General features: G+C 35.8%; 1 long non-coding RNA gene across 1 annotated transcript; it reads left to right on the forward strand.

The window, feature by feature from the left end:
- The first annotated feature begins 532 nt into the window (after window positions 1–532).
- On the forward strand, window positions 533–5621 carry LOC110713824. The gene is made up of 3 exons (XR_002510070.1): window positions 533–851; window positions 2003–2081; window positions 5378–5621. It is a non-coding gene; the product is annotated as an uncharacterized LOC110713824 (long non-coding RNA).
- The last annotated feature ends 19831 nt before the right edge of the window (window positions 5622–25452 follow it).

A 25452-nucleotide genomic window follows, 5' to 3' on the forward strand; every position in this document is an offset into this window, starting at 1 on the left:
AGCCAGATTTGCTAACTAAAATTAGCTAAATTGGAATTTACAAAATAATAATAATAATTCGAGCCTGATCACGATCAAACACTCTAAAGTCGTGTCCGTGACCGATCTCGAAGGGGGCAATTTGTAGGCACGTAAATTTTATATAAGTGTTGTAATACTCGGGATTTTAAAACATGATCATTATACTCTAATCTATATCATAAGCTTAATTAAATAGTAATTTTTATTTTACCAAGAACGAATGTTTTAGTCTTAATTTTATTTTGAGACTATATTATTTTGAAATTTAATTTTACGAAGGAAAGTTATTTATTTTAAAATGTATTTCAGGTCAGGTAATATTTTTGTATGTTCAATCAAATGATTAAAGATTTGCATCAAATCTATATTTTTACCCGTGAGAGGAAATGACCAAAATGCCCTTGCTCAGAGATAAAGCCCGTTTCCTTTTTCTCTCCACGATCAAGTATTGAGAATTAAATTTAGTGTTGCTTCTTCATTTACTTCTCGTTTAATTTTACATGCCCAAAAACTAAATTTAGCCTAACCATGAGCCTATCCTCTCCAACAAAAAGACAAAGACCACCTCTTAATTTCTTCTTTCTTCACGGTTAAGAATTGAGAAAAATGAGCAAAGTCAGAATTTGCTTCTTTCCCATTTGTTGTTCAATTGTTTCACTAATCTTAACATCCTTTAACAAGTTTATGTTTATCAATCCACATGACAAACTCTATCATTCTTCTTCTTTTAAATTCTAGCAATAATACTCCTTTACGACCGTCTCTTGCTCGAGGAAACTAAGTTAACGGCTCCTCCTACCTCCTCGAGCTTGCTATTATGAATACCCAAAGTAAGTTACTCTTTCTGCTAGTAAATATGGGTATAAGTTTGATTTAATTTTGGGAAAACAACTCTTATTTCTTAAACAAATCATTATGGTAGCATTTGCTTTTAAATAGTCATACTATCATTACTTACGTAGTAATAATACTCATATCTCAAATGAGTTTTTGCTATTATATATTGCTATACTCATTTTTAATTAATACTTGTTTAATATATATCCACTTTTGCTATTAATTAATATGTCCACTTTTGCTATTAATTAATTATTTTGACAATTATCACCTTCTGTTATGTCCATTTTAGCAATTACCACCTTTTTTTTTTTTTTGAAAATTACCACCTTCTATTTTCAAAAACATCAAAAATTACCATCTTCTTACCTCCCAACTACCACATGACGTCATTTTGGGCTCATTCTTTCCCTTTCCTCCCTATTTCCCTCACATTTCTCATTCCTAATTCGATTCTCATCCCCCCTTTCACTTTTTTCCTCCAAACAATCAAAAACACTTCAATTCACTCCTCCAAATCAAAATTGACGAACAATTATTGGTGGTTTGGGGAAAAAAAGTGAAAGGGGAGATGAGAATCCAAATAGGAATGAGAAATGTGAGGGAAATAGGGAGGAAAGGGAAAGAATGGGTCCAAAATATCGTCACGTGGTAGTTGGGGGTAAGAAGGTGGTAACTTTTCATGTTTTTTAAAATAGAAGGTGGTAATTTTCAAAATAAAAAATAGAAGGTGGTAATTGTTAAAATGGACATAACAGAAGGTGGTAATTGTCAAAATATTGTATAAGTTACTTTTCTATTTATATATGTAAAAAAGATTAGTAGTTATAATACTTGTTTTTACTCATATTGAAGTAGTATGCTTATTTCCCTTTTATTAAAAGCTACGAAATATATATTTCTAGAAATAGTTTTTGGTAATTTCATGCTAAATAATATCTAAACTAACAAGGTATATGGTTTTAATCTTTTTCTACTAGTATGAATAGTAGTAGTATCTATTTCATAAATAGTGCCCCTTTTACTCTGAATTATGTAACACTTGTTTTATTCTCTGAAAATAAGTCTATATGTGTTTTTATCAAAGGTTTTGAATTAATAAGTTACTAATGAGTATTTTTATTATTAAGTATGATCGAATAAGTTGAGGAACTACTGATGGAGGTTGAGAGTTCAGATGATTAGTGGAGAATAAGTGAGATAATTAAAGATGATCAAATGAGGTAATCATTATGTCTAGTCCTGTATGTGTAACCATTATGTCTAGCAATTGTGTTCAGTTTCGTATATGTAACTATTGTGTCTAGCAACTGTGTTTAGTTCCGCATGTGTGACAATTATGTCTGATTATTATGAGTGTACGTGTGTAATCTTAATGACATGTTATTGTATCACATGTATGCTCATATGATACCTTTGACATTATATGATTTAAAAGCATGTTATGTGCATATGACATGATATATATATATAGCTCTGATTATATTTGTATTGACGTGCGAGATTATGAGTATGTTTAATGACTGAGTGCGAGATTATGAGTATGTTTAATGACTATTTCAGTCATATGATTTTAGTTGAATGATTTTATGAATATACAATAATGTTTTATTGATCTCTGAATCTCACGAAAGTACGTTATTAATCTATAAATAACTTATTAAATGTTACACAACATGATAAATGAAAGTGAAAGACCTAGTTTGTCTGGCAGTATATGTTATGTTTCGGTCAGACAATGCATGTACCCATGGGGTATCAACCCAACTATGTCAAGCACCTGCTCTATGTTATGGGCACCTGCCCATCACGAAAGACTTTTCCCATGTCATACTATCCAGCGACTAGCATGTCCAACAAAAAAATTACTAATACATGAACTCTATTTAAGGACTTACGATTTATTGAGAGAGAAATTATTTTTATTGTGGAATTACGATTTATTGAGAAATAAATTATTTTTATTTCTAGAAGTTTATAGCCTGGAAGTTGTATTATTTTAAAAGAATATTTTTTTTTATCAAGGAGTATGTTTATTTGTGGGCCCATAACCCACATGTGGTTATAAGATTACCTATATGATTGATTCGCTGCATATGATAAGTAAAGAAGGGCTTATCTATGGTTAATTAATTCCGCTGCGAATGACGAGTTAAGTACGGTCAGGTGACTGATTAAAAGACGGGCGTTATAAGTGTCACATTGGATATTATACGGGTTAAAAGTCAAATTATTGACTTAACGATTTGACTATTAATTTAAATTATTAATTTTGGGTGAAATATATTGAAATAGCCCATTTTATTTACAACCTTCGGTCCAAATTACTCGCAACTTTGGGGTATTACTTGTGAGATATAAAATATTCCAAAGTTGCGAGTAATTTGGACCGGAGGTAGTAATTAAATTATAAAACCGAATATATAAGGTAGACCATCATAAATGGTTTATATGGTCAAGTCCGATTTCTAATGTATGTCTAACCTTAACCCTAGGAATCCCTCACTCTATAAATAGAGCTCTTTCAGTTCATTTGGGAAGGGGGGAGGAAGAGAAAAACCTACACTAGTAGAAAAATACAAAAAGGCAACCCCCAAAAGGCACCGGTTCAGGCCAAACCGGTGCCAAATACCTGCCTAAAAATGGGCGGAATTTCAGACCAAGAGCAATGGCACCGGTTCAACTCAAACGGTGCCAAAAATACAAAGGGCACCGGTTTGAACCGGTGCCACTAAACCGGTTCATCTATATAATTAAAAAAAAACCTGCCCCATATATAACCTAACTCTCCCTCACTCCCTCAGCCGCTCCTCCTTCTCTTTCTCTCTCCTCCTCCTTCTCTCTCCTCCTTCTATCTCTCTTCTCTATTCGCGATCTCATCTCCTTCTCACTCGTTTCCACCACTAAAGGCCACCACCAAGACCAACACCCAAGACCACCAAGAACACCGATTCTAGGTATATGCATGTGGTTTTTGCGGGGTTTTTGGCACCGGTTAACCGGAGCCAAAAACTTTGAAATAATTTTTTGTGGGCCTTTTTGGCACCGGTTTGAACCGGTGCCTTTTTGGCCCCCTTTTTGGCACCCCTCACATTGGCACCGGTTCAAACCGGTGCCTTAGGCCGGGTATGAACCGGTGCCAAATTCATTTTTTCACGTAGTGCTAGAGTAAATAAAGAGATCAAAATACAGAGAAAGCCTCTCATATACTCTAAGTGTCGTTCTACTCTCAACCCCAAGGAAAGAAGGAATTCAAATCATCAAGCACCAATTTAATCGTATTATAATTGAGAGTGATGCATTGAGAATGGGAAAATACAAGTTGATCTGAACAACCGGTATTGTCAATAATAACGACATTGTGTATTTAGTCTTCATTTATTAATTTGATGATATGGCAATTTGTGGACTTTATATTTCGTACGTTAGAAAGGCTTGTAATATAGTATAGTTTCCCATACATTTGCTCGTTCAGGGTAATTCTGAACTGGTTTGTATTGGCTCATTTTCGCAAAGTATCACTATTTTAGCGGAAATTATTGATTTATTACTTTCTCCGTATTTTGATATTTGTTACATTTTGACCAATATATAGCTTTATACAATTTAATTGACTTTAAATAAAATAAGAGGTAGGTAGAATAGTTAGATTATAAAAAATTGCATGTAAAAGAGAGATATTAAGGGTACGGTTAATAGTTTATTGAAAAATAATGAATATGAGAGGGAAAAAATATTAGAAAAAAAAAGAAAGAAAAGGGTAATAGTGAGTGGGTATGGGTAGGGATTATAAGAGGGAAAAAAATATAACACTTAAACTAACTTTTATATGTGGCTGGCTACAAAAGGGTTTTTTTTTTTCTTTATTTTGAGATTTCTGGGTTTAATTAATCGAGTTTTGGATTTAATTGGATTTTTATGGGTTTAATTAATAGATTTTTGGATTTTAATTCTATTGATCTGGGTGTCATTAATCGATTTAAATCTTTTTTCGGATTTTATTTCGATTTTTCTTGGGTTAATTTTCGATTAAAATAATCGTTTTTTGGGCAAATTAATCAAGTTCTGGGTTAATTTTCATGCATGCGTTTTGGGGTTGTTTTCTGGGTTTTGTTTTTAGATTTTGATTTTTTTTTCGATTTTAATTTTTTTTTCTGTGTTTTTTCGATTTCAAGTTTTGATTTTTTTCTGGGTTTGAATTTTTTTTCAATTTTCGGGATTATTATTTGGTTTTGATTTCAATTTTTTCTGGGTATTTTTTCGTTTTTTTTTAATTTTCTGGGTTTTTAACTAATTTTCGATTTTGATTTTTTTTTAATTTTCTAGGTTTTGATTTTCTTCGATTTTCTGGGTTTTAATTTAATTTTTTCTTCATTTTATGGATTTTCTCGATTTTCTGGGTTTTAATTTTTTTTCAATTTTAATTTTTTCGATTTTTTTTTTAATTTTCTGGGTTTTTAACTAATTTTTGCAGCTAATACATTTTAATTGATTTTGTTGGATGAACTAATTGGCGCAGGTATACTATTTGCTTTGCAAGCCCAAAATATTGCACATAATCGAAGAATCAAGAATCAAGAATATTGATTTAGATGTTTGGGTTTTTTTTTATTGTGATGTTGTAATATTTTTTTTATTTATATTGTAGTTCTTTTTTATTTATTTATATGTTGTAATTGTTTAATTTTATAATTCGTATATTTTAATTTTTTCTTGACTATATACTGTAAATTTCGGTTATATTCAATGATATTCGATTAATATGTTGTTGTTCTTATTTATTTTAGTCAATTTGATGTTAAGTGAAAAATGACACCAACAAAAAAAAAATTGATTTTTGCGGGGTTTTTGGCACCGGTTAACCGGTGCCAAAAACTTTGAAATAATTTTTTGTGGGCCTTTTTGGAAACCGGTGCCTTTTTGGCCCCCTTTTTGGCACCCCTCACATTGGCACCGGTTCAAACCGGTGCCTTAGGCCGGGTATGAACCGGTGCCAAATTCATTTTTTCACGTAGTGCTAGAGTAAATAAAGAGATCAAAATACAGAGAAAGCCTCTCATATACTCTAAGTGTCGTTCTACTCTCAACCCCAAGGAAAGAAGGAATTCAAATCATCGAGCACCAATTCAATCTCTACATCAAATAGTCATAGATCGAGATCAAGCCTCGTCGGCCCTCAATAAGAATTCAAGTTAAAGGTCTTAACATCAACAAGAAGTCGAAGGTCTACATCAACATCATCAAGGTTCTACATCAAATCTTCAATCGAGATCAAGCTTCAATGGCCCTCGCTCAAAAATAAAGTCAATCCGTAAATTATGTCAAAGTCAAAGTGGAGATCGAATTAGAGGAGAAAATTAGATATTGTACCCAAAATTCTCAAAATAATAAAATTAACACTTTGTTGCATTTGTTTTGAGTCTATATTTTGTAGATAAAATTTGTGTTTATACCGTGAGACACGGTTTTATACATGGGTTTTCCCTGTGGCGCGACAGGGATTGGTTGTTTCTATGTACCTTGAAACGACATGATTTTGTACCTTAAAATGAGTCAAATGACAAGACTAACATATTATTTTCCTTATACCTTGAAACGACAGGACAAGCAAATTGGTTTCCTTGCACCTTGAGACAACAAGACATTATACCTTGAAATGACAGGGCAAGTATTAAAGAAATATCGAAGGCGACATCAGAGTAAAGCAACTCGATCGACTTCAACAAAGTGAAGATTTTCCAATCGCAACATTCCTGCTACTATCGTTACGATTGCGGGAGGGTATTAGAGATATGAGATATATTATCGAAAAATATATATGTGATATATTTTCTGTAGATATAATATATTTAAGTTTATTTTATATGTTAAAATATTACTTAGAGAATATATTTTTAGGATTTATTATTACTGATCCCATGATATGCACAGTAATTTCTACCATTTATCATTAGTTTAATATTGTGTCTAATTAAAAAAATTTAAATGTAATTGCAAAATGAAATGAAAGTTTTGTAATTACAAAATAAAAAGAAAATTATATCATAATAAATAAATACACTAAACCTTAACGAGTATTACATACACAACTAATAAAAATAATTATGAATTACATACATCAAAAAGTTATATATAGAAAAATATTATTATATAGTATATAATATTTGTATTAAATAAAAGAGTAATATATTTGTGGAATGTGTATAAATAAAATATACTTACTTTATAGGAAGGGATTAATTACAGTATAATACTTCATATTAAATATTCTCTAGGATAAACAACATAACTTTGTCAAAAAAAAAAAAAAAAAGCTTTGGAGGAAATATTTTTAACAAATGGATGACACGTGTCATTTCTGGTTCTCATTTAGTATATAGCTATAAATGGTGGAGTAGTATATTTTTGGAATATTGTTTTCTACTCCCTTCGTTTTTAAATACTTGCTCCACTTTCGTTTTCTTACCCTTTTTAAATACTTGTTTCATTTCCTTATTTGGAAAGCTTTTACAATATTTAATTAATTTCTCTAATTAAATGGACGCAATAATATTAAGCCCATATTCTCTCTCCTTCAATTCTCTTCTTTACTTTTGGTTTCTACAAATTTTTATTCTTTCACCAACCCTACTACCTCCACATTTTATTACTCCTAAAACTCCGCGCATGGAGAAATGGATCAAGTATTTAAAAACGAAGGGAGTATTTTATAAGCGTAAGTTTTGTATAAATACACTATCTATTGATGAATAATAATAGGAAAATTTGTGAGGAAGGTCCTTTTATGAGGTCGACCTTGTGTGGAAGGTCTTTTTATGAAAAAGGTGGCTTGAAAGGTCCTTATATGAACATTGGGTTGCGAGGAGGGTCCTTAGACCAAATTCCGTCATTGACCAATTTTTTTCCGACCAAAAATAATCACATGATATGCACGTGACCACTTAAATGAGGTTTTTTATTTTCCTTTTTCCTTCTTTTCCCTTGATGTCCCTTTTTTCCCCTTTAAATTAAGCTTGGAAACAACAATTAGAATTAGAATTATGGTTGTTATGGTGATTAATTTCACCAGAACCACGTACCGATCTAATTAAAGAACCACCGATCCAAACTAACCAACAACCCCAGATCTACCTATAACCACCAATACTCACTAGAACCGACCACCAACGAAAACCACCCAAAAACCAACACCTCGAACATCCACCCCACTAGAACCCAACCCCACGACCCCCACGAACACCCACCCACCAATAACCGGCGAAAATTAAAGAACGAAGAAGACGATGGGGAAAAGTTCAAGCAACAACACTAAGGTGAGGAGGAAGAAGAGCACGCAGCACCGGCTATGGTTGAATGGCTTTGATTGGCCTTCAATTATAATTTCAGGGATAAGAATTGAAGATTTGGATTAATTTTGTTCTGAAATTAGAGTTTCATAAGGGGGAAATGGGGGAAAGAGGGAAAATCGTGAGAAAAGAGGGGAAAGGAAAAAAATAAAATTAAAAAAAAAAGGGAACTTAAGGGGTCACGTGATTTGCCATGATTTTTAATGGCCGGAAAAAATTGGTCAACGCCGGAATCTGGTCAAAAGGACCCTTCCCGCAACCCAATGTTCATATAAGGACCTTTCGTGCCACTTTTTTTTTCATAAAAGGACCTTCCACACTAGGTCGACCTCGTAAAAGGATCTTCGTCATAAATTTTCCATAATAATAAAGTCATTCCATTATCTCTTTCACACTAACTGTCAAAAGAAAAAAGCCAATATTTAAACAAACAATTAAAAAATTCAATCAAATCTTTAATCAGGATATCGTTGTTAAAAATAAATGAACCATGAATGTATATTTTAGTCGATCCCATGAAATTCTTTAAATTGTATTGTATCAGCTCCCATAACATTCAGTTGCCTACTTGCTTCTCCATGATCATTAATTCAATGTCCTGGACGATGTACGCGTACCATGAATCTAGGTCTGACAACGCTGAAGCCTTATCAATGCGCTCCAAATTGCTAGAAGATTTGGCTTTAATCGTATTATAATTGAGAGTGATGCATTGAGAATGGGAAAATACAAGTTGATCTGATCAACCGGTATTGTCAATAATAACGACATTGTGTATTTAGTCTTCATTTATTAATTTGATGATATGGCAATTTGTGGACTTTATATTTCGTACGTTAGAAAGGCTTGTAATATAGTATAGTTTCCCATACATTTGCTCGTTCAGGGTAATTCTGAACTGGTTTGTATTGGCTCATTTTCGCAAAGTATCACTATTTTAGCGGAAATTATTGATTTATTACTTTCTCCGTATTTTGATATTTGTTACATTTTGACCAATATATAGCTTTATACAATTTAATTGACTTTAAATAAAATAAGAGGTAGGTAGAATAGTTAGATTATAAAAAATTGCATGTAAAAGAGAGATATTAAGGGTACGGTTAATAGTTTATTGAAAAATAATGAATATGAGAGGGAAAAAATATTAGAAAAAAAAAGAAAGAAAAGGGTAATAGTGAGTGGGTATGGGTAGGGATTATAAGAGGGAAAAAAATATAACACTTAAACTAACTTTTATATGTGGCTCGCTACACCGTGTGTCTAGTCACCATGTGATTACTCAGTTAGTGTTATAGGGGTTAATCACTATCAGTTAGGGTTATAGGAATAACTTAGTATTGTAGGGGCTACTCTATCATTATAATAAATGTTACTCTATCAGTGTTATTGGAGCTATTTCGTTTTTTTATAAGTTGCCACATTGTGTGATCAGCTGGGGAAAAAAAGAAAAAAAAAAGTTGAATTTAGAGAACTATTGTAACAAGGAAAATGTTATACATAGCCCTTAGTGCTACATATAAGCATTAAATTTACACTTGAAAATCGTAAAAAGTTAAGAAATCATAAAAATATAAACACTAATTACACTTATTTACGTGTATTTTGTCATGAATTCTTAATTTTATACAATTTCCAAAAGTATATTTAATGCTTATATATAGTCTTAGGATTACATATAACATTATCCTTGTGACAAAGACTCTTTATTTTCCTCAATTTCCTATTGTCGAAAAAGACCAAACCCTATGAAAAAGGAAGATTGTAGAGTGTTGGATAAAGAAACCTTGCTCTGAATAAAAAAGAAATATAAAAAAACACTACAAGAAAATAACCTTTTCGTAGCCATTATTTTAACCTTTAGTATAGATTGTAATTGCAATAAAAAGCTTTCCCAACAAATGGTCATTCGATACAATATCCCCCGTTGCCTTAGCCTTTAGTAGTGGTTTTCAATATCGTTGGGGTTGGCCTCAATAATCGATACGAAAAACTACATCCAATCGTGGTGAATATTGTAGCGATTACAATCGCTATAAATGTTTAACTCATTTTCTTAAAAAAATAAAAATAAAAATAAAAAAACATGTGTATGATCTTTATAAGATTCGAACATGCAATCTCCAAACTCTTATATTAAATGTTTCACCTATAAGCTATGACATATTTTATGTATTCTTTGTCAAACAATATTTATATAACTAGTGTTGGAAAAGCTTTTCGTATCGATTTTTAGGATTTAGTGGCGATTGTAAATGATACGATTTCTCAAAATTATATAAATGTGTAAGAATATTGTGGATATGTATTATTATTTTTTTCGTATCAATTTTATATGGGAAAACCATGGCGATTGTAAAAATGATACGACATCCTTAATTATTTCACAAACATACTTGCATATTGTAGCGAATGTACAATCGCTACGAAATAATCGCTACGAAAAGAGATTTTTCTTGTAGTGAACATGTCTTGTTTTTTGTGTTGTAAATTATACATTTAGCAGGATACGCATAAAATGAAGCATTTACAATACTTTTTTTGGGTGTTTGACCTCAAATCGAATCTAAAGGGAAAATATGACCCCAAAATCTTAATAGGGCGAGTTTAGGCTAGAAAATCAATAATTTTTAGTTAAGTGGTGGTGAACTTAACTTTTTGCGTTTTGTGGGTAGTTAACTAAAATAAACGGAAAAACGGAAATTTTAACAATTACGACCTGCTATTGTTTTCATTTTAGTAATTACCACATACTATTATTTTTTTTTAAAAATTACCACCTACTTTTTTCTGAAACACCAAAAATTCCCACCTAGTTGGCTCTCAACCACCTTATGACGTTATGTGAACCCTGCATAATATCTTTCCTTCCTTTTCCCTCATATTTCTTATTTCTTACAAGATGTTGATGGTTATATTTTTGCATTGACAAATGTGAAAAAAAAAAATACTATATTACAAGTAAAAAAAAAAAAAGGAGAGAGATAAAATCAAAAGTTAAAAAAAATAAATAAAAAAAATGTACGTAAGTTATCCGAACTGATACCACAACAATACGTACATCTCAAAAGTCAAAACCTTGGAATAATTAATTAATCTATTTACTCTTTTTTTTTTTTGACAGCTGAAACAAAGAGAGTCAATCCCCAAAATAAGAAACACTAGATAAACAATGAAAGAGAGGTAATAAACTGTTAATCTTATGGATCCACATCCTGCCTTCCTGCAATTCTGAATGTCTTCCCTGCAGCCAGCGCGCAACTCTTGTGTCTTGACAACTCACTTGCAGATGCCAGATGTGGCAGTTAAGAGCAGCTTGCATCCCATTAAAAATGGCACATAGCATACTCAAAGAATTGTCATCCTGTGAGATAAAATCATGGCTCTGCACAAGTTTTTGATCAGGATCCATCAAGTTCCAGGCCCATCCCTTCCGACCACCTTTAAATTTCACTTTCTGTATCACTAGCCTTGAGGTTCTGCAGACACCTGTACCAATGATCAAGGAGTGATTATGATGATCCTGCACATCTACAATGCAACTGGTACCAAACCCCGGAGGGTGATCATAGTCCTGTTCTTGGTGTTAACCCTGGTGTTGATCTTTAGCAGTATTAGCGTCCTCCAAACCTGACTTCCTAAGTGCCACAGTGACCTTATGCTCCATTTTTTTTATTACTCCCCACGGGTTAATGCTTGAGCTTCTGAAGATTACAGCAATTCTGGCTTCCCAGATGGACTCCAAACCTGCAATAAAAAAGTGATAACTTCCTTCCCAACCGTTGTCCGCTCTACTAAGAACTCGTTGCCAGTTTTCAATCCATTCCAAAATTGGAATATTGTTTTGGGATGCCACATTGAGACCTAGATTGCATCCGTTCCATACGTGGCTGGCAAAACTGCAGTCTCTAAACAAATGTTCAAGCGTCTCTAGGTGGGCATTTTGTTGATTTTTCTCATCCCAGCAGAGCACGCAATGGTGTTTATCACCCAACCCCCTTTTTTTCCTTTCACTGCCAACAGGAAGGGCTTTGTTCAAAATCTTCCAAATAAAGGTTTTTTTGTTTCAAAGTCCCAGCCAGCTTCCAAAATCTCTTCCACTTGAAGATGTTTGAGCTCCTTGAAGCTGAGGCAGTATCCCTGCTATAATTTGCATCAAAAAGGAATCTGTAACCACTCTTGACTGTATACATACCATTTTTGTTTGCTTGCCAAATAACCTGATCAGCAATGCCTGTTTCCATCAGAACAATTTTTTCAATATTTCTGACTGTGTCCTCTGTAAACCAGGTATTGCACTTGGTCAGATCCCACCTCCCATCTTCTTTTTTCAAACTAGCAACCGTCCCAATTATAAGAGTTCCTTGGTTCTTCCATTTGGGTGTAGTAGCTTTTACCAAGGGATGGTGAATTTTTGCACGACACCCATCACCTAAGGACCACACACACCCATTTCTTAGAACCTGTAAGCCCCACCTAACGCCATTCCACCCCCAAGAACCAGCTTGTCTTTTATCCCAAGATCCTTCAAAAAAGGTTCCCTTGTTAACACTATATTTTGATCCAAGCACCCTACTGATTAGAGACTCAGGATCATTTATAATACGCCATCCTTGCTTAGCAAGTAGAGCATGGTTGAAAAATCGAGCATCTAAAATTCCTAGACCTCCTTTCTCCTTGTTTTGAGTTAGAAGAGACCATTTCCTCCAATAAACCCCTTTACCAGTTTTATTTCCCAACCACCAAAACTTAGCTACAATGCTGTTAATAATTTTCTTCAAAATATTAACCGGATATTTGAAAGCTGAAAGAACATAGGTACCCAAGCTGGAGAGGACCGATTTGATTAAAGTTAACCTACCAGCATAAGAAAGAAAGAGAGCATTCCACGCAGTTAATCTATCTTTTACCCTGTCAATTAAGGTACCAAAAATCTGTTGCTTCGAGTTCCCAAAGTCAGCAGGGATGCCTAGATAGATCCCAAAATTGTTGCTTTTTTTTTTTATACCAAGAAGCTCACTGAATTTGGTTATAGTATTATCCTCCAAATTTGGACTAGAGAGAAGCACTGATTTTTCTTGGTTTGGCTCTGCAATAGATGTCAAGTACCTTGCTCAAATTCCGCACACACTTTTCCTTGCTTTGAACAAAGAAAACCAAGTCATCCGCGAAGAAAAGATGACTAATTTTTGGAGCTCTCTGGGCCACACTGACTCCTACAATGTTGCCAAGATTTTCTTCTAAACCAATTAACCCCGACAAGCCTTCCATACATAGAATGAACAAATAAGGGGAAAGGGGATCCCCTTGCCGCAATCCACATATAGGAGCAAATCTTTCCCCTATAGAACCATTTATGATCACAGAGTAGGAAGTCGAGCTAACACAGTTCATGATTGTTTTTATCATCAGATTAGGCAGACCAAACTTGTATAGCACATTTTCTAGAAAATCCCATTTAATTCGGTCATAAGCTTTGCTCATGTCCGTTTTAATGGCAAGCTTTCCTCTAACACCTTTTTTTGTTTTCCTAATGTTTTCTAACAACTCATGTGCAATCAGGATATTATCAAAAATAGCCCTACCAGTAATGAAAGCGTTTTGAAACTGACCAACTAGATCACTGATCACCTTTCTTAATCTGTTTGTAATGCATTTTGAGATGATTTTATAAATGAAATTGCACAATCCAATTGGCCTAAATTTATTCATGGTTTCAGGGTTGTCGCATTTTAGAATCAAAGCTATGTTTGTGCAATTTAATTCTATAAAGATGCCACCTGATTTTAGGGCCGATTGTACTACATCTATTACATCATTTTGAATCCAGTTCCAATTTTTTTGATAAAAACCTGCTGGAATCCCATCCGGCCCCGGCGCTTTCCATGGTTTCATAGCAAAAAGAGCATTTTTTATCTCCTTCCTAGAATACGGTTTGGAGAGCATGTCTCTCTTATCCTCAGTGAGCTTTCTTGCTATTCCCCTAGCTCCTCGTTCGATTTCGCCCCTCCTGGTGCCATTTATAGGGGGTTCACTACCCCCATAAATGTTCTTGAAGTAATTTGCCGCTATCCCAGCAATTTCATGTTCATCCGCAATCCATTCTCCATCCTCTCCCCTGATTGCCTCAATCTTATTTCTTGCCTTCCATCCTTTAACATAGTTGAAAAAAAATCTGGAACATGTGTCACCTGCATAATTCCAGCTTATTTTCGCTCTTTGTCTCCAATGAACTGCGAGATTTGAAGAGTATTCCTCCAATTTTTTGCTGATTTCCTTGAACTCCTCAGCGTTACCTTCGTCTTCCATAATTAATTGAGCCTCTAATAAGTCTTTTTCAAATTTATCCCAGGTTCCATTCCACTCATCCCTTTTATCAAGAGTCAATTTCTTGATTTCCTTTTTCGCCTGCTGAGACCTTCGCATTAATTTGAACATAGGGGATCCATTCTGATTTACCTGCCATCCCTTTTGCGCTGCTTCTAAGCATTCACTATAATTAAGGCTCCTCTGTTCCAATTTATAGTTGCTCCTTTTTTTTCCTTTTTGAGTGTTCAGTGTTAAAAATAATTGGGGCGTGATCCGAGTTTTGGATGGGCTTGTGTATGATGTGAGCGTGTGGGAATTTATTTAGCCAACAAGGATTAGCGTAACCCTTGCCTAATCGTTCTAAAACTAGCTCGTTACCCTCTCTCCCGTTGGACCAAGTGAACTTAGGCCCCTCAATAGACGATATCATGTAAATGATTTGAGGCTTTCCATTCATTAAACAAATTTGCACCTCTTATGGGAGATATGTTCTCCCCGGATTTGTCTAAGTGCGTGTCTACTTGGTTGAAATCGCCTACTAATGTGACTGGAAAATTAATGTTTGGATTAGTCCATTCATTGAGACAATCCCAAACCTTCCCCCTTTGTGTAGTACTAGGTTCCCCGTACACCAAAATCAACCTCCATTTTCCATTAATAATATCGTTGACATCTACAACAATGAAGTTGATACAAACAAAAACTACATCAAACAAAGAGTTGTTTTTCCATCCTAGCCACAACCCACCACTAAGATCCCTAGGGTTGACACCTTTATAGAAATTAAAACCTAGACTTCTAAGACAATTAAAGACTACATCCGAATGAATTACTTTTAGTTTCCGATAGAAATATGAAATCCGGATCAAAGGACCCAACAAGTCTTTTCAAAATGGGAATAATCAGGGTAGTTGGGCTTTTAATCCCCCGACAATTACATATTAGGCCGATCACTGCGCTAGAGGTGGTTGAATTGGGTCAACCACCGCAAGCCCGTCTCCTGTGTAAGACAAAACAATGTTAGCTTCAAATGTAAACTTCAAATCTGGCCCAGGCCCAAGTCGTGTTAAATTTGATGGTCCCTCTCCAGCATTGTCCCCATCAACCCTGATGCATTTCCCCTTTTTCTTTTTCCTTTCCATATGCGAGTCAGCGTTATCCTCCTCCTCCTCCTCTATAAATTGGAGCGAGACTAGATCGAGATCTGAAATTGCCTTGCATTTCAGGGGGCAATTTCCTTGCTTAAATCTTCTCTTACTCTTCCCTTTGTTAAACCTCCTGATTTTTTCTTTCCTTCCCCTTTGATCTCTTTCACCCCATCTGGTGAAAATAAAAGCGATGTTCGACATTGTTTCCGATGTTTGTAACACTTCCACTTCCCTGCCTCCCCCAATTTCAACCACAAGTTGTTCAATTCTTGGTGGAGGTTGTACCTGGGTATTTGCAAGTGCTTCCATGCTATTTTCTTCCAGCAAATCTTCTTCCTCGAGGTCAATTTGTTGCTCACCCAACCACGGGCTCATAGGATCTTCATGTACTTGCCCGATCGGAAACCCATCTGTGTTATCCTCTCCTTGATAATCCATTGGATCGTGAAATGGAGAACCCGGTTCTCTAATTTCAACTGCCCTGGGTTGATTTTGGGAGTCGAATTCTATGAAGAATCGTTGGTTAAAGCCGGCGCCATCAATTCTTCTCCCCGCAATATCATCATTTAATTTAACCCTAGATTGGATTGATGCGCTCATAAGAACATCAAATCTAAGACTTTCAATGTCAGATCCATACCTTGGAATAGTTCCTGTTACTCCCCTGTTCTGATTCGGATCCGAGTTTTCACCTTGGGCCGGAGCTGCAGCTGCTGCGCTTCTGTAAGGATCACCACCAGGAGTTATACTCTGCTCGTGGGCTCTACCTTCCACCCCTGCATCTATCTGTGTGACCGCCACCACTGGTACCTGAGTGTTGCCCTGTTCCTCGATTTCCATATCGACACCTGCTTGATGTTGGTTGTTTTGTGGCGGTGTGCCATCATAATTAACTGCTGGTCCCCTGAACGGAACCCCGCCACCGCTAAACCTCTCCCCAGGTCTGACAGTTCGTCCCCCATTTTGAATTTCGAGGTCGAAATCGACCATTATATCTGAAGCTCTAAAATTAGGGGATGAGGGATGATCAGGGTCCTCCCCAAATAGTTCCCTAGGGGTTATGGTGCATTCTGAAGCTGGAGTAGCTCGCATGTCAAAATTAAACATGAAAAAGCCTTCGTCTGTTTCAAGGGTGGGAATACCCCTTGATTGATATTGCATTAATTTGTGATTAACATCTTGTTGGATGAGATCTTCGTTTCTTCTACACCTAGCGAGTTTATGACCAATTCTACCACATCTAACGCAATATTTAAAGAGATTTTCATACCTCAACTGGATCCAAATGACAGCATCGTCATCTAGTTTGAGAAAGAAACCAGGGACTAGAGGTTACCTAAGATTGAGTAGGACTTCAATCCTTAAATAGTCGTTCCTTGGCACGAATTGAGGCTCAAAATCTATTTGGAAAGACATTCCCAGCAATTCTCCAACAGTTTCCGCCATGTGGGAGTTGAGATATTCACATGGGAGCCCACAAATTCTAACCCAAAATTTAGCCTTTTTAAAGCGTACTGTATGTGGCACTTGGTTGGGCCACCATGGCGCGAACACCATTAATGCGCCATCAAAACAAGCTTTTGTCTTGTGCAAGAGGTCTTGTCTATCCTCATCATTTGTACATTTAAAGACATATAGATCATTCATTTTAAAAACGTCAATGTAACCCCTCGTTCTCCATCTTTGATTTATGAAATCGCGAATGGCATTAGGGCTCAAAGTACGGTAATCCATTAGATATTCATACACGCATTTTTGCCAAAAAGCCCTGCTACCATTTACTCTATAAGGTTCTATTTCAGCTAAGGCTGCTGCCCTATTGATGTTTCTAGTGTAGTGATTTCTTTCAGTCATATTGAGAGAGATGGTGGAGGTTTGAAGTACAAGAAAAGACCAGAAGAGTGTAAGAAAAGTAAGATGGGAGCTGTGCTATGGTTGTGATATGGGAGGTGTAATTTATACTAGCCACCATGCCGAGGAGGCATTTCAAATTTTATCTCGTTAAGGGTGATAGTGGAATGCAGATTAGCTTTGGATAATGCGAATTACTGCTGTGAATAATTGGTGGAATTAGCCACCCAAAACAGCCGTTTAATCTAACAATGTTAATAAATGCACTCACCGTTACTCAGCAAAAGGAACAAGATGAAAGAAGGAGTAAAACAGAGTTGAAAGGCCTCTAACGGCAGTTAAAGAAAAGAGTAATTCTGTTAGCAAAAGGAATGATTATAGAAGAGAAAAGTTATTGGCCTTTTGTGAAGGCACCAAAGAAATTTGCCAAGTGGCTTGACAGGGAGCAGGGTAGGGCGGTAATTACCCCTTAGGCACAACTGACCCAAAGATTTAATGAAGATAATGTGGGTGTAATCTAAGAAAAGATTGCTTGGGAACCACCGTGGTAAAAACCCTTAAGGGGTAAACTTTATTTCTAGAGTGAGAACCTCCCTATTTCTAGAGAAAGAAACTGGTCTTTGGATTCCTTTTTATTTTTGTTAATCTATTTACTCTATCTCTTTCTACAATCTACACACATATATATATACACTGATACACACATGTAAGCTTGAGCTGATACCATCACAATACATCTCAAAACCTTGGAATTAATTATTAATGTGTGTACTCTCTTTCCAAATTGAGTTTACACAAAATTATAGTTAGTCTATGATATACACTTTGAGGCTTGAGCTGATCATATAATGTGGATGTTGAAAATAGCACAAGGGGTAATTGAGCCATACTTGTACAGTAGCAACAACTTTTTGGGGCGCCAAACTTGGGAATTTGATCCCAACTATGGCACCCCTGAAGAGAGAGAGGAGATTGAAGATATTGTTGAAATCAGTCCTCCAAAGTAGCTAGTACTAAGTCAAAGTAGTTATGTTTTTATTCCTATTTCTTAGATGCAGTAACTAAGTGGTTTACTTAGTCTTATGAATAAATTAGTATATTTTGTCTAGGTGCATTTGTTAAGAAGTCATGGTGTATCCCACTTCCTTTTAATACTCCTATTTTTATGTTTAGTTAGTTTTTCATTAAGCCTATTTAAAGGCCTTTCACGTACTCTTTTCTGATGCAATTTAATGTAATCACTTTCCCATTACTTTAATATTAGTCTTTGCTTTTCTACTTTAAATCCAACAATTTTGGTATCAGAGCATTAGAGTAATTAAAAGGAAACACGCATCTCCTTTTATTCTCTAAGTCAGGTGTGGTCCTCAAAGTGGAAAAGAGTAAAAGCACATCTAATTGTTTATTGCTACACGTGTAAGAAAATACCCAAAAAAAATTTCATCTTCTTCAGCAAAACCAAAAATTACCCAGAACCTTCAATTGAAAACGAGAGAAACACAGTAAGGGAGTGTGCCACAAAAAACCCAAAAAAATTAAGTACGAACTATGGCCCAAAACGGAGTCAATCCTTCTTCCACACCCTTAATTCCAATGTTTAAGGGGGAAAAATACCATCTATGGAGTTTGAAGATGCAAACTCTATTCAAATCCCAGGAGTTGTGGGATATGGTCGTAACAGGGTTTACCGAGCCGGCTGCAGCACCGGCGGAGACCGATCAGCAATTGCAATTGCGAGAGAACCGGAAGAGGGATGCAAAAGCCTTGTTGTTCATCCAAGGAACAATGGACGACTCAATTTTTCCCAGAATTTCGTCGGCAAGCACTTCTAAAGAGGCATGGGATATTCTGAAGAAGGAGTATCATGGAGATAGTAAGGTAATCTCTGTTAAATTGCAAACTTTACATGGGGATTTTGAAGCACTGCGTATGCAAAAAAATGAGTCTGTGCAAAGTTATTTGTCTAAGATTTCTGCCATTGTCAATCAAATGAAGTCATATGGTGAAACAATTACGGACCAAACTGTTGTTCGTAAAGTGTTGAGAAGTCTTACTAAAGATTACATTCATATTGTGGCTGCTATTGAGGAGTCAAAGACAATGTCTACCTATACTTTTGATGAATTAATGGGTTCTTTGTTAGCTCATGAAGATAGGATTAACAGACATCGTGAGAATGTGGATGAGAAGGCTTTTCAGGTGAAGGGAGAGTCTTCTTATAATGGGAAGACAGAGCAAAATGGTGGCAGAGGTCAAAATAGAGGCGGCTTCCGTGGTAGAGGCCGTGGAGGAGGCAGAGGTCGTGGTCATTCTGGTGGACAACGACATTTTAAAAGTAATATACAATGTCATCATTGCAAGAAATTCGGTCACAAGGAAGCCGAATGTTGGAGCAAGCAGAAGGATGATCAAAAGGGAGCTCACTTTGCAGAGAATGTGGATGAAGAAAGTAAGTTGTTTATGGCTTCTTCTTCAATTATTGATGCTTCTAATGGAGTGTGGTATGTTGATAGTGGATTCTCAAACCATATGTGCGGTTCAAAAGCTCTATTCAAGGAGCTTGATGAGACAAAGAAAGGGGAAGTTCGACTCGGAGACGACAAGCCAATGCAAGTTGTTGGAACCGGGACAATTTGAGTCAAAACCAACAAGGGTAATGTAAAGCTACTCCATAATGTGCAATATGTTCCTAGCTTAGCTCACAATTTGCTTAGTGTTGGTCAGTTATTGAAAGGAGGATATGTTGTTCTATTTCATGATGAATGTTGTTATATTGGTGATAAACAATCTGGTCAGAAACTCTTTAGCATTCCAATGGCACAAAATAAAATGTTTCCTTTGGATGTATTGAATGTGAAAAATGTGCATTGATTGCTAAAATTTCCAGTGAAAAATTGTGGCATTTACGTTATGGACATTTACATGAGAAAGGATTGAAATTGCTAGCACAGAAAAATATGGTGGTTGGTTTGCCAATAGTTGATAGTATTGGATTTTTTGAAGGATGTGTCTATGGGAAACAAAGCAGAAATTCGTTTCCTGTAGACAAATCTTGGAGAGCCTCAAAATGTTTAGAGTTGGTTCATGCTGACTTGTGTGGTCCTATGAGTGTTGAGTCTTCTGGTGGTAGTAAGTATTTCTTGTTACTTACTGATGATTACAGTCGTATGAGTTGGGTTTATTTTTTGAAGTTGAAATCAGAAACTTTTGATTGCTTCAAAAAATTTAAAGCTTTGCTTGAGAAAGAAAGTGGAAGATGTATCAAGGTGCTACGTACAGATAGAGGTGGCGATTTTACCTCCGATGAGTTCAATACCTTTTGTGAAGAGAATGGAATTCGCAGGGAGTTGTCAGCTCCACGCACCCCACAGCAAAACGGGGTGGCTGAGAGAAAGAACCGTACTGTTGTTGAGATGGCCAGAAGCATGATAACAGCAAGCAACCTTCCTAAAGAGTTATTATGGGCTGAAGTTGTAGCCACTGCAGTGTATCTTTTAAACATATCACCAACAAAGGCGGTCATGAATCGGACTCCTTATGAAGCATGGAAGGGAAGGAAGCCAAAGGTAAGCCACTTAAAAATATTTGGTTGTATAGCTTATGTCTTAGATATCTCTTTATATCGTCGTAAACTCGATAAAAAATCTGAAAAATGCATCTTCATTGGATATAGTCCAAAATCTAAGGCATATAGACTATATAACCCTTTAAGTGGCAAAGTGATAATAAGAAGGGATGTTCAGTTCAATGAAGAAGAATTTTGGAATTGGAATCATGACTCTATAGCAAATACTCAAACACATATTCTTGCAACCGATGTGTTTCCTCCTAAACCAGAAGCCACTGAATTTGAAAACTCTGTTCTAGAAAGTCAAAGCCTGCAATCTGGAGGCAGCAGCTCCTCACCATCTCCCAGCACTCCACCGACAACGAATAGCAGTCAGAGAAGCTCAGCAGCAAGTACTCCCTCAAGCTCTTCAAGTGAATCACCTCCAAGGAAGATGAGATCTTTAAGTGAGGTATATGCTACTTGTGATTTTGCCCTTTATGCATCTGATCCTACTCTTTATGATGAAGCTGCACAGAGTCAAGTATGGATAGATGCTATGCATGCTGAGATGTCAGCCATACAGAAGAATGACACGTGGGAGTTAGTTGATCTACCTGAAGGGAAGAACGCACTTGGGCTCAAATGGGTGTTCCGAACCAAATATAATGCTGATGGTAGTGTGAAAAAGCACAAAGCTCGTTTGGTCGCGAAAGGGTATGCACAACAGCCAGGCATCAACTATGAAGAGATGTTCTCACCCGTTGCTCGCTTTGAAATAGTGAGAATTTTCTTGGCATTAGCAGCTCAACTTGTTTGGCCGGTTTATCAGTTCGATGTTAAATCAACCTTTTTGCATGGTGAGTTACTGATATGTCTATTTTATATAGTGTTTTACCCCCGTCCCGTGGTCATTATTATTAGTGTTTTTGGCTCTTTCGGGCCACTTTTATCACTAATATGTCTTTTCTAATGTTTTCGTAGTTTTGGTTAAGTTTTGCAGGGAATTGCACCTTTGGAGCATTTACCCGGGATTTTTATGAAGCGACTACGAGCATTGGAGGAACACGACCACTTTTGGAGCCCAAGGCCGGCTAGAGCCATCGAGCCGGTGATTAAGGGCTCGGTTATTTGGATCACGAGGCAATTGGACCATGTATTCGAGACCCGAGAGGAAATATGGATTGGGCCGAGAAATCTAGCCCAATCGAAGTCCAAGCCTTGAAGATGAAGACCGGGCCCGATCGGGCAAGCATACGCCCGATCGGGCGGCTGCGCGCATGAATGCTATCAAGGAAAGGCGCGCCCGATCGGGTGAGTGTAGGCTCGATCGGGCGCGGCATATTAGACTGGGCGTGGTAAAAAAGGCGATCGGGCGCGTGTTTTTCCTAGTGTCTGATTAAGTTTAGTTAATTCTTGTTTTAGGAGAAGTATATTTACGTTTTGTACGGATTATTTACTTATCTTTTTTTCTCTTAGACTTTCTCTCTCTACTTAGTATTTTTCTCTCTCTTAAATTCTCTCTAACTCTTGTTCTTAATTCCTTCATTAATTCCAGATTTAGTTTGGTACAATTTCTTCCCTTTTTAATTTCAGCTATTTTAATTGTTTTCTTGATCATGTTCTTATTTATTTATTTGATTGGTTTAATTATGATGATTAGTGAGTAGTTTAATTCTAGGGTTTATGGGGATCCATAATTAATATGAAGGGATAGTTTGTTATTATTGATTGTTGATATTGCATGATAATTTCCTATTGAATTGTTCTAATTCTTTGCAATTAGATTATGAATCGAGCAGATGTAATTTGATTGTGAATGTTTAGCGATATTGAATTGATGAATCGAGCAGATGTTGATTTAATATTAAAGGCTATTTTTAATAGGAACTTAGGTCTAATAAATTGCGAGAGCCTGTAGGTTGGTTAATAAATTGCGAGAGCCTGTTAATCATATTATCTATGCATCGTTAATTATTAATTACTTCATTCTATCCCGGAATATTAATTATTGGTGAACCTGTGACCCTAGGCCTTCTTATTATTGTTTCTTTTCTCCTCAAACTCATTCTTCGTAGTATAGAACTCACACTAAAAACATCGGTTACTTGGATAATTTAGAATATAATAATTAATTAGAACTAAAAAGACTTGTTTCCCTGTGGAGATCGACCCTACTTCTCTATCTACTTTAGTTAGAGGATTTAGGTATTTATTTTTGATTAGGGGATACGACTTTACCCTGTCAGTTACAGGAGGAAGTCTATGTTGCTCAACCTCAAGGGTTTGTTAAAGATGAAGAAGGGAAAGTCTACAAGTTAAAAAAGGCTTTATACGGCCTGAAGCAAGCACCAAGGGCTTGGTACAGCAAAATTGACTCCTATTTTCGAAAGAATGGATTTGAAAGAAGTCAAAATGAGCCTTCCTTGTATGTGAAGAAGCAAGGTACTGACTTTCTTGTTGTCTGTCTTTATGTTGATGACATGATTTATATGGGGTCTTGTGAGTCATTAGTTGAAGAGTTTAAGTCATGCATGATGAAAACATTTGAAATGTCAGATTTGGGATTGTTACATTACTTTTTTGGTCTTGAAGTGAAACAAGGTCCTGATGGGATCTTTATTTCACAAAGAAAGTACGCTACTGATTTGCTTAAACGTTTTACTATGCTGAATTGTAAATCTGTGGCTACACCTATGAATGTCAATGAAAAGCTTGTGGTACATGATGGTACGGGTATGGCAAATGCAAGTTTTTTCAGGAGTATTGTAGGTGGTTTAAACTACCTATCTCATACTAGACCTGCCATTACACATTCTGTAAGTGTAATTTCAAGGTTTATGCACAGCCCCACACAACAACATTTAGGGGCAGCAAAGCGTGTTCTACGATATGTGGCCGGAACTGTGAATTTTGGCATATGGTATGAAAAAGTAGCAAGTTTCAGATTGTTTGGCTATTCAGATAGCGATTGGGCAGGCTGTTCAGAAGATAGAAAAAGCACATCAGGTTATATCTTTTCCCTTGGTTCTGGTCCCGTGTCATGGAGTTCAAAGAAGCAAGATGTGGTAGCCTTGTCATCATCAGAAGCTGAATATGTGGCTGTAACTGCAACAGCTTGTCAGTGTGTTTGGTTACGGAAATTATTAGCATATTTCCTCCACGTTCAAGAAGGTGCAACTGAAATTTTTTGTGATAACAAGGCAACAATCGCCATGACAAAAAATCCAGCTTTTCACAGCAGGACAAAGCATATCGATATTTGTTATCATTTCATTCGAGACTTGGTTGCTGCGAATACTATTGTCTTGAAGCATTGTGGGACAAACAAGCAGGTTGCCGATGTCTTTACAAAACCGCTTCCGCAAGCTAAGCATGATTATTTCAGGTTGCAAATGGGAGTGACAAACTTTGAAGGAAGGGAGAGTGTTGAAATCAGTCCTCCAAAGTAGCTAGTACTAAGTCAAAGTAGTATGTTTTTATTCCTATTTCTTAGATGCAGTAACTAAGTGGTTTACTTAGTCTTATGAATAAATTAGTATATTTTGTCTAGGTGCATTTGTTAAGAAGTCATGGTGTATCCCACTTCCTTTTAATACTCCTATTTTTATGTTTAGTTAGTTCTTCATTAAGCCTATCTAAAGGCCTTTCATGTACTCTTTTCTGATGCAATTTAATGTAATCACTTTCCCATTACTTTAATATTAGTCTTTGCTTTTCTACTTTAAATCCAACAGATATTCGTTGAAAACATTGGCGGATCCACGTAGTGACCCGGGGGGGCACGTGCTACCCCGGGAAAAAAAAAAAAATTGTTTACAAAAAGGCCTTCTGTAAAATAGGTTATAAAGATTAAAAATGCTAACTTGACAACATTATTGAAGGTGCTTCAGTGGTTGCTATGCAGGAAGTTTAAACTTTCTAGTATCCTTGGAGTCTTAGGTTTGAATCTCCTCCCCCTAGCCCACAATGTTTTTTTTTATGGAATAAAATTTGTTCGTGAAGAAAATTAGTTATTTCTTATTAATTTGACTAATTTTATTTGATTGTAATACCAAATATTTTGATATATATTGTACATAATTTTATCCGTAATAATAACTTGGTGCAAAATCTATAGTTATTTGAAAAATTGATGGTAACTTTTTCTACAAAATCCCATTACATTAAGCAAAAAACTTGGCGTGTTATTGCCAGCTTAAATTTAGCTCTTTTTTTTTAGTCTCAAGTTAGTAGCTAGTAGCTGTATATTATTTTTCGCTATTATTTAGTGCTACCCCTACTTTGGAATCCTGAATCCGCCACTGGTCGAAAACATTTTCAAGTTAAGGCTTGTGGTGATCTCATTTGGCGTAATCAGGTTTGATTATCACTAACTATATCCCAAAATAGC

The sequence above is a fragment of the Chenopodium quinoa genome, unplaced genomic scaffold (genome assembly GCF_001683475.1).
Source record: "Chenopodium quinoa cultivar QQ74 unplaced genomic scaffold, ASM168347v1, whole genome shotgun sequence".
NCBI lineage: Eukaryota > Viridiplantae > Streptophyta > Magnoliopsida > Caryophyllales > Amaranthaceae > Chenopodium > Chenopodium quinoa.